This window comes from Hipposideros armiger, unplaced genomic scaffold, assembly GCF_001890085.2.
Source record: "Hipposideros armiger isolate ML-2016 unplaced genomic scaffold, ASM189008v1 scaffold_325, whole genome shotgun sequence".
NCBI classification, from domain to species: domain Eukaryota; kingdom Metazoa; phylum Chordata; class Mammalia; order Chiroptera; family Hipposideridae; genus Hipposideros; species Hipposideros armiger.
Genome location: NW_017731675.1, coordinates 1529026 through 1542366, shown reverse-complemented (window position 1 = coordinate 1542366; position 13341 = coordinate 1529026). Strand labels below are relative to the sequence as shown.

Here is a 13341-nt window from a genome sequence, read left to right as displayed (position 1 = left end):
TTGTTTCTCCTCAGCCCATGAGTTTTAGCTTTAGGGAATTGCTCCCTAAAATGAGGAAATCGCTTCCCCTTAAGAATCTTGTATGCCCAATAAACGAGGTCTCAGTTTTGCCACCAGCGGGCTGAGTCCCTCCTGTCCCCACACTTTGTCTCTCTTCTCTTTTATTTCTCGTCTCCCAACAAACCCTCTCAGGGACCCGTTTGGTGAGCTCCTGGCTGACGAGCCAGGGGCGTTCGGTTGAGCGAGCTGGTCTCATTCAGTGTAACTCCCTGATTAAAATTCTGGACATATGTCAAGACTAAGAGATGTAAAATTCAAAAGTTAATATGTCAGAACTCCTTATTAAATTGAGGCCCCTGTGGATAATTTTCCCAAAATATCTATGAGCATCAATGTATGTTTTTTTTGCAAAGACTATCGAAAAGATAAATCCCAAAATGCAAATTTTGAAGATTCTTTTTTTTTTAAGTTAGCCTCTCTTAACTTAAAATGAAATTACACCAAAAGTCAAAAATCTTAGATTGAAACTAATTTTTCATATGATCTTACTGCATGTGCCAGGACGTTCCATTTACTGGAACTGACCTCTGCAGTTTGTTATAGCGCTTTTATTCAAAATCCAGTTTGATTCAGCACTTTTCATCATTGTTCAAGGCTAGTAGATATCAAAACTTATCCATGTTAGCCAATTATCTCACTTTTTCTTCCCTAACAAAACCCCGCTGTTATATTTTTTCATCCTACACTACTTAAGAGTATTTGCCCACAGAGATTAGAGGTTATTTACAACCCAAGGTATACTTGCTACATTCTTCTGCCACAATTCAAAGTCACCTTACTAACTACTCTCCTTTTGTTTAGCCCAGGAAGATAGGGAATAACTGCTGCTATCATGGGGTAAACATAAAACCTAGAAGATACAGCCTAGAATTGTCAGGTCTATGCCAACACTGCCATGGAGTCAGGGAAATGTCAGTCAATCAAAACCACCTTGGAGATAATCTTTTGAATGGTGAAAAAGATAAAGATCATCAGCAGATGATGAAATTTCACTTATTAAAACCTGGTATCTATGGCAAAGTCACAAATAGTTTTTAGCAACTTGCTCTTTGGTAGATTCTAATTTCACAGAAACATATAGTAATCAAGTTAATGCAACTAATAAAAATTAGCTCAAATATTCTATATAGATAATATTAACTACTGCTCATTCAAATGAGCATGTTTTGAAGGCTTTATTGTTTTGTCTTTCGACCTTTCATAGATAGAGACGGATGGTTGTGAAATTCCACTAATACGTTCTTGCCTCTTACTGGCATCATCAAAAATACAACTTTATAGGTGACTGGTTATATCCATGACACATAGATGCCTTTTATTGACACATATTGTCACTGGGACCTATGACGTTGGCCTTCCTAGCTTGTATTAATACTTACTCAAAAAACTTTATTTAAGGAAACTTTTTTTTTCCCATAGTCATAATGTACAATTTCAACACAATTTGTTTTTTCCCTGTCCCACTGTGGAGAGCACAAAAAATAAACAATAAAACTTAGGTACTGGCAGTACTGGTCTCCATACTACTTTTATAATCCACATTTCATTAGAAGAAAGTATGTTGACCAAGTTTCCTAATATCTTCCGAGAACAATATTCAGCATTATGGATTTAAAATTTGACATAAATAAAACAAACCTTTGTGTAATACCCATTGGTTTTGCTCTTTGAATACACACATCAGTGATTTTTAGAAAGAAAGGGAGGGAGGAAGGATCTGAATTTTAATGTGATTTAGAAAGACAAAACATTCTTCATATTCTTACTATGTGTCTCAAACATATTTTATAATGTCTTTCCAAGTTTATAATTACTCTGAGCAAAATCTGAATCCAGATAACATGGTCCTTTGCTATGTTTGCCTATTTGGAGTTCTATGGAGAGAGGACAGTTTAAGGAAAAGGTTAATTAACACAGCTGTGCCCTGCATGGAACATTTTCTAGGGCTAGGCTGAGACAACTTCAGTTCTCCCAGAAATCAGTTGACTGGAATTCTTGGCTTACTCCCAGGCAGCTTCTTAAAAAGGTTACTGGCTTAATTGAATGAAATCAGTGTCTGCAACTGTCAACAATTATCTACAGAGTAATACTTGTTATTAGACTGAATAAAATCAAAGTTAGAAAGCAACCACAATTATTTATGAAGCACTAATTCGCAATATTGGACAGTTTGTCTGTGTGTGTAACTACTATGGGAACTTCCTGAAATCTCTTTTTTCATGTAGACACCACACAAATAATCAAGGATATCAACAAGTCTATTCCAAAATGATTTCCATTTACTTCAAAGAAAGTCAAAATTAAACCTGGAACAAATGAAAAAAATCTACCCTAAACGGATAAACAAAGCCTATTTTATTCATAACCATTAAGCTCTCTATATTACGCTTGTTTGGCCAGTTATTTATATTTTATAGCAAGTTTGTTCCTCACTATTTCAGTACTTACGTCTTCCTAGCCTGGGAAACTTTTTTAATTAATTTGAGAAACGAGTGCCCCCAGTTTTGATGGATACAACTTGAATGACCGAGTAGCACAGTCATAATCACATTGCACTGAATGCCTCATTAGATGATTAGTAGCACGTCACATATCATTTAAGTCTTTTTTTTTTTTTCACCTCACAGTAGACAGACACTCCATCAAAATGGGAAAGATTTAGAAATATTTATTGCTCCTGAAAAATAAAGGGCTACAATTATGCATAAAAATTCATATATATATCAGACATTCCAGGTCTTTTTTAAATGTAACACATATACATACAAACACAGACACACACACACACACACACACACACACACACACACACACACACACAAACTGTCACCAAGTACATCTCCTTAGGAATAGCCCATAACTTTAAATGCCAAAGTTAATTAATACATTATTTTAAATGCCTTCTTCCTGAGAAAATTAGGGGTATCTTTACTACAAACCTCAATTTCTATCAAATAATAGTTTACATATTATAAATCTCACTCCAATTATTTTAATTTAATGATGTTAAAGAAATGGTATCTATTATATTTAGGAATACAGCACATAGTAAATTGAGGAGATGCTCCTGCAATGATTTTACATTTGTCTAACTTTTTAATGTAGCTATTCATTAACCTTCTGATGACTAAATATATCAAGACTGCAATCAACAATTTACAAAACTCTGAAATGTGAAACTTCCACCTTTGTACTGGAGTCTAAACTCATTTAAATATACACAGTTCCTAATATATCTGGGCACTATTTACAAATCTTCTCTTCCACTACCACTGAAACCTGAGGTGCTGGTAGTCTGTCCAGAAATATTTTAAAAGACATATCCTTTTGAGGTTTTGGTTATAGCAGTTTTTAAGAGCGGTGGTGGTAGTATCATAGGACAAAAATAATGAACTGGTTCCTCATTATTCAGAATAAAGAAGATAAGAAGTCTACAATACTTGGTGAACAGATAGCACTGAATAAAGTATAACAAAACTAGTGGGGAGACAGAAGTCTTCAATTTCTCTTTTCTCCAGCAAGGTAAACGATCTTGATATTGGTTATGATATTACAAATATGATAGGAGGAAACTAGGGCCCAAAATAAAGACAATGAGAAGAAACCAGGGAAGGTTTTTTTAAATAAGTTCAAGATGCTGGCCCAGGCAAGAAGCAGCCCAGAATAGTCAAAGATCTGACAGTGGTAATTATTAGTATACTGTTCAGAGAATTTAAAAACGAACATTGCAAAAACTTTTTCAAGGGAGTAGCATCTAGTAATAACAACACAATGATGAGATTAATATTTCCTCCTGGTAAAACTGAAACAGCTACAAAATAGAATTAGCACTTACAGACGAAAGGGCAATTCCTAGGAAAGTCATGCCAAACTAACTTTGTTTTCTAATTTTAAAGAGTTACTACTATCAGTAGAATTCATATATTCAGCACATTGAATTTCACAAAGGCCTTTATTTAAAAACAATACACATAATACATATGAAAGAAAAATGTATTAAAATTATGGAGTTATAAAGAGCTGAATGGCCATACCCCATAAGTGGCTATGAATGACCCTAGATTTTCTAGAATCAGTGGTACTGCTAAAAAATAAAAATAATTTATGACTGCTGCATATTAAAATGACTCTCATAGATTAATCTTGATTCCTTCAATGTGGAGTAATGTTGAAAGTCAAACCTTCTAACCGTGGCATCTAAGCCCTCCCCAGATCTCTGTTATACCTCTTCATCAATCTTATGTTTCCCTAACATCTCTATCTCCCATAGAAGTCTAAGATCTAGCTCCACTAAACTCAGTTATTTGAAAGAACAATCCTCTCTTAGCTTTAGACCCATCTACATGTTGCTTCCTTCTGCCACAAATATTTTTAGCCTCTCACTTTGCTTGCAAATCCTAGAATCTTTCAGAACTCAATTTATTATTTTTGATGGCTAGAGCAATACAATTTATTAAACAAAAAAAGTGACTAGTCCCATTAAAATGACATCAAAACTTAAGTTTTGAGAAACAAAATGAGAGGCCCATTCTCTAAATCCTGGAAGCCACGTTTCTCAGAATCAAAACCAAAGACAGCCCTAATTAAGAGCCAGGCCCCACTCCAGGAGTAACACAGTTGTTTCGGTTGCTTTTAACTAATTCATCATTTTAACACAAATGATATAGGCTTATCTTAACTGAAAATTAAAACTAAAGAGACATCATAACACTTTTCAGAAATGCAAACACCTTGAGGTAGATCATTACCAGAATCAACACAAGAATTTGCTAAGTACAGTAAATATAATTTGTATTTAAAGTCATTCCACAACAGTAACAACTGTCCCAAATTATCCAAGTTCCATATGCTCCTATGATTGTCACCAAAGCGATCTCTATTGTAAAGACTCTTCTTCATTGCTTGAATGTAGAGAGGGCTTAGTAAAATTTTCCCGCTCACTTTCAAGTTAAACAGCTTTAAAAGCTTTGAATTGTTTTGAATTTCCTCCAATTGATCTATTTCGTTGGAACATCTAGGAACTTCTTCCAGATGTCTTTGTGTATTCTCAATTTGTTGGCACAGACAAGCAAAAGTGTTTGTCATTTCCTGTAGTACTTGATGGTTGCAGTTTGCACTCGTGGAGCTAACCATCATCTGCAGTTTTCCAGTTGCATAGTTCACAAACTGCTGTTTAAAAGGCTCTCTCATTGGCAGGGGTGGTCCAGGTCATCCTTTCATAAAGATACAAAGCTCCATACATACATAATGCAACAGATACAAGTTTCCAGCCCACAGTTTTCCAAATCACTCCTCCAACAACGATGATGTCCAAAGGTGTTCTAGATGTAAGGGAAGCTAATCCTGTTACTAAGGTGACCATGTGTTCTTTCTGTGATGCATTATCTGGCATTGCAGGATAGGTAGGAGTCAGTGGGAGTAGAAGCTAAAGGTCTGAGGAACTGAAAGATGGGCTCTGAGAATCCTAGAAGCACCCTTCGAGCATTCATAGGGCCCAAGAAACAATGGACAAGGGAAGACCAACATCGGGAGAACTTAAATACAATAGTAGTGTCTTGAAAATCTGAACATGTGGCAATTTTGGTCATAGCTGAGATCAAATTTCTTATAAGGAATCAGTGTCCGAAGTTCATTCTGTATGCCAGACATAAATAATGGCTTGAAATTTTCAATAATTTCTTACTGCATTGAAACCTTCAAGTGTTGACTTCATTGGTGCACTGATGAGCCAAATATTTTCCCACACCATTTTCTATGTGCTTATTTAACTCAACTTTATATACTTTCAGTACACTTGGATAAAACTCAAGACAAAATCCATCAACCAAACGAAGAGTTGACAAATGTCACCTGTCATTGCACAGGAAACCTTGTTTGCCACCTCCTCCATAACATCCCTGATTTTTTTCTTAACATCCAGTGTTAAAAGGTTCATCTGATTCTAGATAAAGTCCAGTCTGCCAATTTGGTCTTCCTTCTCTCCCATTGAATAAATCCATTTTCTCTGGGGCTGTCACATTTCAGAAGTCAAATTAGACGTTACTTCTTTTCAAAAGACATGCTGTCCTTGACCTCCCCGGCTGATTCCAATGTCCCTGTAAATACTATATTGAAACACTGCATTATGCTTTATATCACACTTTACTGTGATTGTTTAATCGTTTGTCTCTTTTATTCTGTACTGTGCTTGTAAACCAGCTCTTGAAAAAATAAGATCCCTGATTTGTAACATTTGTCAATTTTTATGGCAAACACTCCCCAACACTGCTACACACACACCATGGCTGATTTCAAAATACAATCATTTAAATCATTAAAAACAGTTTAGTAAACTGATAGTTTTATTTCTCTTAATACAGATGAAGAAACTAGAGTCATCTGCATAAGATTACAAAGGCCCTAAACAAGTCTCTTAATTCAAGTCATAGTTAAATTTGTATATGTTGAGCTATATTCTATGCCAGAAACTCTGCTAAGCTCTCTTTACTTAACCTTATTTAATATTCACAACCACCCTGAATTACATACTTATGGATTAAAAAAAAAACCAAAAAACGGAGACTCTGTGATATTAAATAACTTTTCCAAAATCAGAATAGCAGTATATATCGAAACTAAACATCAAAACTACATTGTCTACACCAAAGCCTTTGTTCTGACTGTTATAGCCTACTTCTGACATAAACTATACTATATCACACTGTCTCTAGTCATTTCATTATTTATTAACAAGTAAATCAAGCAATGCCCAGGGAAAAGAATAGATAGAAATATGCACTCCTGGCGCTTGTAGTGACTAGCTAGATTCTTTGTTCATTTGATACAGTTCATTTGAGTCTTAACCATTTTATCTCTCATCCATATAATATAAAACAACGAAACCATTATTAGGTTCCAGATACTCTTCAAATGCTTCTTATCTTTATAGGTTAATATTTGATAAAACCATCTTCAAATATCTGAGTCATTCTCATCTCTTCCGATTCTGACCTCATATGATATTAATATCTAGTATGTTCATCGTGTATTTTGACATTTAATCATCCACGTCTCATAAACACCAATAAAATTTGAAGTCCCTTGATTTGTAAGAAACATGTTTATAGTATTTTAGGAATCCGTACAGCCTCTGGCACAGTGTTAGATACCAAGTGCTTATTCAAATGTTTCCTAAATTGAATCACAAAATAATGATTTTTGAAATTTAGAAAAGAGGAAATCTAATATGTCACTGGCATATATCTTGGTAACCTATTTGAGTCTGCATTGATTTATATCGCTTTATAATAGAATCTCATAGATTTCCAATGAAAGTGAGCATTTCAAAATATAAACATGTTCAAAGAAAAAAAAAGAAGACAAAGTACAAGAGAAAGATGCAAAAGCCAACGGCACTGCCTCCTTCCTCTCACCATGTCAGTGAGAGACAAGGACTAACTGCAGCTCAGTGAGACTTCATGCAGCACTAACGCGACAAGGGTCAGACTGCAAAGGCTCGGCAGTGAGAAAAACTTGCTCTGCTTAATTCCTTAGATTGAGGGAGCAGGCAGACCAATTCTGAACAGTGATGGTCTTCTAGTACACCATCATGCCATTTGTCTTAATTAAAAAGCAGAATTAAATATAGTGAAAATGAGATGATGCTGGTGAAATATTTTATTGGAATATAGCATAAATTAGTTTTGAAATAAGCTCAATTGATGGAGAAGTGTGCCTGAAGTGCTTTTAAGAGCTAATGAGGCAAATGCTAGAATGCTTCAAAATCTTGGAGAGAAAAGCCAAATTAATATGATCTTATCTTACATATGGGATTTAAGAAAGCAAAATACATGAGGACTATTTTTATTGTATTTGCAATATTCAACATTATCGAATTATACTTCCTAAAACTGAGTTAATTTATTTTTATAATATATACAAATAATATGATTGCTGCTGATGTTATAAAACTATAACATTGATGTTATAGCTTTAGAAGCTACAAGGGATGCGTAGGACTAGTACCCTAAATTTACTCATTCACCAGTTAGACAACATTTCAAGAGTGTCAATGACAATCAATTGATTTCAATAACATTGACTGAGCACTTACTATGTGCCTGATACAAAACTAAGCACTTTATATACATTATGTTATTTAACGTAACAGAACAATCAGGAGTCAAGTACTATTCCTATCGCCATTCAACAAGGAAGGAAAGAGATCAGAGCAGTTGAGTAACACCCCCACAGTCGCATATCCCAGAGGAATAGATCAAAACCTTGACCCCAAGACCCCACAAACCACCTTATGATGATGTAACATATGCCACATGCTTATACATCCCAGGGGTTCCTGGTGGGTCCTAAATATTTCAAGAGTTCTATGTAGAGAGGAGTCTTATTAGATGGAAAAGTAGTCATCAGTACCCAAACCATGGTGGCTTGTACAGCAAATATCTCCTCCTTTTGGAATTCCCAGGTGTTGTAAGAAGGAAGCCTCTTTTACTGGAACTCAGATTATCACAGTTTACCAAAGGTCCATGAGTCCTTTCAGTGCTAACAAGCAAGATCCCTTGGGATTACCAGTATTTAGTCTTGGTGGGGTAGAAATGCTAACACTCAGGCTAAGGTCTATAAAAGTATATATTAATCTTGGGGAAAATATGGAGGTGGTAGCTAAAACTAAGACCTTGGGGAATCCTAATCTGTACCTACTCACCTCTTCTCACTCTCAGACAAATATAGGCAGTTGGGATCACATACACATTCCCCTCACAAACTGCTGTGCCTTCTGCCAAAAAGTACCATATTTTGCCGTGTACTCATATAATGCACGCCTCGTTTTTGGCCCAAATTTTCAGGGAAAAAATTTTTTTATTTTAATTTTTTAATTCAAAATTTTATTTGTTTACATTTAGGTACTTGTTTTGTGTATTATAAAGGACTGTTAGCATTTATTTTTTAACATATTATGGCACACGAAATTTTATGTACCAGTAACAAATTTACGATATTTACACATCATAGAAGGCCAAGAACTCTTCAGTCACTGCAAGTTTGTTGCAAGTTCAACAAAACCTATGATCTCATTCCAGGGTATTATTTTGCATATGGATCTTGTAATTGATTTCTAGAGTTACACTTTTAACTCATAAGCATAAATAAAAGAATTAAAAAACATTTATATAGATACAGAATTAGTACTACTCATGTATAGCGTGCATCCTGTTTTTCCCTCACAAATTTGGGCCAAAAAGTGAGCATTATACACGGCAAAAAGTACGGTACATGCATATGCACACACACTCCTCTACTCAGTTAAACAAAATGGATCCTAAAATGGTGTGACGAGAAATGATCTTTAACAAGTTCATATAAACTGACTACAGAACACCAGTTATAACAGAATAACATTAGAATATTTTATTTTTGTACTTTAATTCTGTTAAATATCATATGTACCCAAACATATAAATAGTGGGGATTCTTAATTGAATTATACTTATCACCATCTTTTTAAAAATGGCACTCACGATATACAATTGAAGTGTTCCTGAGCTATCCTTGTTAGTGTATCTCATACCAATTTCAAAGAACCCTGATCTTTTGTAATACATATCTGGTCTATAAATTTAAACAAATAGGTTCACTGGCCCACACAATATAAACTTGCTACCAAATAATTATAATGATTTTTAAAATAACAATAATAAACAGCACTAATTAGAAAGCATGAAAAATATTAAAACTGCTGTTTTAAATAACTGTCTTTTGTCTTTACTCCAAAATTTGGCAGTAAATGAAATTTTTATTTTATCCAACAGAGCAAAAAATTGGACCAAGATCCATTTCTTGACATTGTGATCAATCACAGACTATAATATTATTCCTAGGAGGGCAAAAGTGTCAGGGGTAGACTTGGGAATATGGATCTAATAGAAATACCTCATTCTAATCCTGAGGAATTCAACATACCACAATAGAAGGGGAAGTAAAAGTACTGAATATATTTTACAATGAAATTTATTCTAAAAACTATGGGCAGGATTTGTCATCGGCTTTGCGGAATGTACATTAAGACTTTTTCAGCATGCTTCTGTTTTCAGCTAGAAAATATTCTGTTGTAATTTTCATGTTTCAATTCATGCAAAAATGTGTGTGTGTGTGTGTGTGTGTGTGTGTGTGTAGAAGATTCCAAACATAAGAAATAAGAAAAGGAATCAAAACATGTATGATTTTCAATAGTAAAAATATTATATTCAATTTTTCAAAAGCACAGATAATTTTTCCATAAATACAAATGACAGGACGGGATATAAGACTATAGAGAGTCAAATGCACTACAAATTTAACTAGGTTTGCATGTTAAAAATGTGGTTCTATTTTGAACATCCTCAATCATCCTTAGAGTTTATAAACTCAGTTTGTTTCTAGATTATACTTGATGGAAGGTAAAATTTAACATAGTGAATCATTGGCAAAGCAAAACTGCTTCCTGTGTTTGATTTTGTGTTCACTAATTCACAATACTTCTTCCCACAAAACAAATAAACAAACAAAAAAAGCTAACCTTTGGAGATTTATGTTAAAAGATATAAATGATGTTCCTGAAAATGTCAAAATGTGAAGTCCTTTTACTGGCTTACACTGAGAAAAGAAAGAAAAAAACAATGTTGGTAATTATTGGTACCAGCTCCTGAAGTTTTTGTAAAATCTACTCAGATTTGCAGAAAAGATCACTTCTGATTTACTTTTAAATTATTTACCAGCTAATATCAAAAAAGCTATAATAATATAAAACAATATGTGAATATCCACAAACAAGGAAAAAATAAGGCATATATTTTAAGATTAAGGGTATAAAAGTTGAAAGACAATTACAATAAAAGGATGATTAAAATATAGCTAAATAGGGGCCAGCCGAGTGGCTCAGTTGGTTAAGAGCTCGCTCAAGAGTTTGAGCTCTGAGCCACAGCGGTTCGAGTCCAGCCCGAGCTGAGCAGCTGCTGAGCTGCCAACAGGTAGCAGGATGGCTCAGCTAAAAAAAATAAAATATAGCTAAATAACTGTTCATTTTGTCTCAGAATTCTCTGTCAAAGAGAATGCCCGCTTAACTGAAAAAAAATCAGAAGCAAAACTGGTCAGAAGGAAAAGTAAACTACAGATAAGAAAATGTAGTTGTTTTTGTTTTTGTTTTTTTGTTTGTTCGTTTTATTAGTAGTTTCAGGTGTACAAAACAATGTAATAGACATTTCACCCCTCACAAAGTGATAACCCCCTCCCCCAATCTATTGCTCCTCTGTCATCGTACATATCTATTACAACTCCATTGACTCTATTCCCTATGCTGTGCTCCATATCCTGTGAAGAAAATGCGTTTTTGAGAAACACTCGGTTGCTCGAAAAGTATCCCAATCTCCTGTACCATTTGACTAAGGACCTGATTTCTTGAGAGGACTTGCAAAATAGATCCAACAAACTGCATTAATCTTTGAAGGAACTTAAAAGATTGGAGAGGGGCCAGAAGGCTGCAGGCAGACAGACAAATACATTTTCAGTTTGCAAAAAAGGAGAACAATAAATTCTTCAAAATATCGACAGAAGAGTTTTACATTATTCTTTAAAAGCTCCCATACAACTTATTAGGAATTGATTTGTATGGTGCTAGAAAAGGATTTATTATTTACCAGGGGCTACCCTGGATACACTAACCGTGAGTTATCTGAAATGAAGTAATGAGAGACACACACACAGCATAGCACAATGGTTAACAGTGAGAGCTCTGTGTTCAAACTCCCAGGACTAGTTTACCACCTACTTGTTACGTAATCTGGGCAAGTAATTTCCACTCCCTACATCTTGGTTTCCCCCCTGTAAAAAAAAAAATAATAATAATCATAGCACCTCTTCATAACGTTGCTGTGAAAAATATATGCATTTTCATAGACCCTCGGAGAACATAAAACAATGCAAGTCTCCCGCAGAGGAAATAATCCAAAATGGCAACTCTAACTATAACATCATCCTTTCAGGACATATCAGACATGTGTAGCAGGGAAATGCAGAAGATAGAGTTTAACTGGTTTCAATTGGTAAGATCACTCAAGACAGTGTTGCTCGTACACTGAGAAATAGAGAAATAAAATCCAAGTGATGTTTAGTAAGCAAAACCATTTCATAAGAGCACCAGCTGAGTCATTTCAGGCACTCGAGCGCACCAGTCTGTGTATACTGTAACTTCTGTGCCATAAGAGCTACTTCAGAACTGAATCTCCTGTCTTCAGGACTTTCCACTTTTAAATTTCACAGAAATGAGCAAATCCATGTTCATGAACAACGGGCTATCCCTGATTTAGCAGTCAGGCCATGTCATTCTGATACCAGCCCAGAGCACTGTTCTTTCATCTAATGTGTGGCCACTAAATCTACACTACAATTTGAATTACTCTGGGTATAATATCCATCCTACTCTTTCCATTACTATAAAAAGTGCAAGAGTGTTAAAAGCGATAGGAAGGGGCATATTATGTCAGAAATGAGAAGATAATAAGAATGAAGGAAACCACTGGGACTGAGACGTGCACTTAGTCAGGAGCCACTTATGACACTGAAAGATGAAGAACGAATCAGGAAACATGTAAATAGTTCTGGGCTGACCCACAAGAAACAAAATTGATTGGCAAAAAGCAAAGTTTTGAGTGTATGCATAACTAGAGGATTAGCATAAATCCTGGATGTGAATGTGATGTTAGCTCAGGAGACAGACATTTGTTAAGGAACTCAATAAGCATAGTAACTACTACTGAGGGACGTCTGTCAAAATCCAAGGATAATTATATTGGGTTGTTGGAGAAGTCATGATGTATTTTTTCTGTTTTTCGTTGCCAAAATGCGTCATGACTTTTCCGACAACCCAATAGTTTCCACGCAAGTGCCCACTTGTACAACACAGCAGTGAGGAGTTGGTATTCCCAAGGGGAGGGTCTATTTGGGAGAATGATTCACAATACCTATCATCCGCAAGTGGAAAAGCATGGCTTTAAAACAGGGGCTGAAGAACTGGTATACCTGGGCTTGAGGAGCCATATCACTTTTATTCCACTGCTTTTCAGGGTTTTGAAATAATTTCAAAAACCACTAAGAAGGTGGAACACTTAACAACAAAAATCTGAATTTCTGGCCTCTTGAAAAACAATCTGAGGAACTGGCAAGATTTGCACAACATGCCTAACTCATTAAAGGTACCTGCTTGGCCCTCGAAGTTTCAGGGTTCAGGATTCCAGTTTTCAAACTTCTTAA

The 13341-nt window shown here is 35.1% G+C and overlaps 1 protein-coding gene and 1 pseudogene across 1 annotated transcript in view; both read right to left on the bottom strand.

Moving 5' to 3' along the window:
• The window catches only part of LOC109392331 (adhesion G protein-coupled receptor L3-like), a gene marked incomplete at its 3' end in the record, with an annotated part of 442732 nt that overhangs the window by 377538 nt on the left and 51853 nt on the right, over nucleotides 1–13341 (bottom strand). The window lies entirely within an intron of this gene.
• On the bottom strand, nucleotides 4937–8478 carry LOC109392330 (mitofusin-1 pseudogene; annotated as a pseudogene).